This window comes from Kryptolebias marmoratus, linkage group LG21, assembly GCF_001649575.2.
Source record: "Kryptolebias marmoratus isolate JLee-2015 linkage group LG21, ASM164957v2, whole genome shotgun sequence".
Taxonomy (NCBI): domain Eukaryota; kingdom Metazoa; phylum Chordata; class Actinopteri; order Cyprinodontiformes; family Rivulidae; genus Kryptolebias; species Kryptolebias marmoratus.
Window position 1 is genome coordinate 3,300,147 of NC_051450.1, and position 2,309 is coordinate 3,302,455.

At 41.0% G+C, this 2,309-nt stretch overlaps 1 long non-coding RNA gene across 1 annotated transcript; it reads right to left on the reverse strand.

Annotated features, from left to right (window-relative positions):
- Positions 1-246: 246 nt before the first annotated feature.
- LOC112451345 lies at positions 247-1,192 on the reverse strand. The gene is made up of 4 exons (XR_003040151.2): positions 1,117-1,192; positions 982-1,046; positions 852-908; positions 247-736 (listed from the first exon to the last, which is right to left on the reverse strand). It is a non-coding gene; the product is annotated as an uncharacterized LOC112451345 (long non-coding RNA).
- Positions 1,193-2,309: the final 1,117 nt, after the last annotated feature.

Below are 2,309 nucleotides of genomic sequence, written 5' to 3' on the forward strand. Positions count from 1 at the left end.
TCTAAGGAAAAATTTCCCATTCAGATAGATGATCCTGAAGAATTGTTTCAGACATATCTTGCCAAATTTGACTTTGACCTTTTTATAAAATGGCACTGTGTACACTCCCCTTCTCTCCCTGCTCCCTAGAAAAAGCGGGAATCATGATAGATACCAGTAGCAGCAAAGAACACTCTGTCATTAAGCTGTCTGACTGTTCAATAATCACAAATGAAGCTGTCCGCTTTTTTACACACAAATTTTTATCTACTTGTTACAGCCCTCACTGGCCGAAGTGGAACAAACAAATAACCAGAAAACAGTTAATTAACACAGTTTATTGTTGTGTACAAATATGGAGTTCTCTACTACCATTACCCATTCTTTGTTACCTAAAAAGATTCAACCTGAATTAAACCCCACTTCAAGTGGACAACCCATACAAACCACTACTGTGTGCACTGCAACCCTTAAGATGCACTCAATCCACTGCAAGAATAATCAGGTGCAATTTACGCTCACAATCAAGCCACACAAGATCAGGTCTCAAATAATTAGGAACAACTGATATGGGTTTGGTGTGTTCCGGGGAGTGACCCCAAAAGAAAAAAAACAGGACAAACAAAACATACACAGAAGATTGTTAGCTCGCCCTCACATGTATCAAAGAGGGGCACATGATTCAAGGCTGGGCGAACTAACAAAAAAGAGAGATAAAACTTGAATCTTAAAAGGACACCAGGCAGCAGTGATATAACTGTAAAAACAAAAATACACAAAATTACTAAAAGCTTATTGGAACACTTTAGTCCAATTAGTTTAAGAAACATTAAAAACACTTTAGTTTAAGAAACATTAAAAACACTGCATACCTGTATTGCACAGACCAACACTCTAAAACGAAAAGATGTAGCAGCTCTGGTGTAGCCCTACCAAAATAAAGATGATATAAAACATATATATATTTGTCTTCTTTTAAAAATTGAATTGTATAAGGCCTACCTGCGACATTGAATGACCACATGCCCGGGCAACGCTACCGCTGAAACATCATTAATGCTGTGGCCCTGTATAAAACACCATGTCAGGAAAACTTATTTAAACAAATCAAAAAAAGTTTCCTTCCCTGAACCTTACCACAGCCAGCAAACAGTGAAACGCGTGGGCCCAACACGCACCTGGTCACGCACACAGAAAATTAACTTTGCCATCACTCTTCCTGCTTCCCTTTTATTGAAGCTCAGGCTGTGGAGGGTGTGACACCTAGTGGTGCCACCTGTTACATACTCATGCACAAAGATGAAATTCTCAGACATTTTGGTTTACAAGATTGCAAAATTTAATTCACAACAACGTATTCTGATTTACAAGCACAAAATATTTCTGACTAGAATTTGTGCCCATATCCCCGGTGTCTCCTCTCAGTTGCACATGCCCACTGGACACTTCCCTAGGGAAATATCCAGGGAGCATTTTACCAGATGCCCGAACCACCTCAACTGGATCCTTTTGATGTGGAGTAGCAGCAGATAACCAGACTTTATTTCTAAGGGAGAGCCCAGCTTCTCTCCAGAGAAAACTCATTGACCCACTGTATCTGAGATCTAGTTCTTTTAGCCACTACCCACATTTTGTGACCAAAGGTGAGGGTTGGCTCAATGTCCCCTGCCTCTGCTGGGATGCGGTTGAAGGTCTGTTGGAGGTAGAAGTTAAAGATCTTTCTGAGTAGTCCTTTTGCCAAGTGTTCCCATCAAACCGTCACCACATGTTTGGATCTACCAGGTCTGTCTGGCACCTTACCCCATCATCTGATTTAACTGTCCATCAGGTGGTGATCAGTAGACTACAAAGTCTATCACTGATCTGTGACCTAGGGTGTCTTGGTTCCATGTGCAAATATGGAAATCCTTATTTTTGAACATGGTGTCCATTATGATCAAACTGTGACTAGCACAGAGGTTCACAAATAGAACGCTGCTAGGGTTCAGATTAGAGAGGTTTCTTCTTTCCAGTTACTCCACTTCAGTTTACACTGTTGCTACTTAAATGGGCAAAGAAGTCCTTCATCAGAATGGAGTCCCCAGATGAATCACCTTCCAGCACCCCTGCTAAGGACAAGAAGACTGGGTACTCTGAACTACCATTTAGCAGTTTACAACACTTAGAACTTGTCCTCCCACTCGAAGGAGTGGGCCAACACACAGGCACCAAGCTGCCCTTACAAAAAAATCCCACAAAATTCACATGTGATCACATGTGATTCCCATTTTCCACATGTGGTTCACATAATCCACAAAAAAATCACATATTTCCACATGTGATTCCCATTT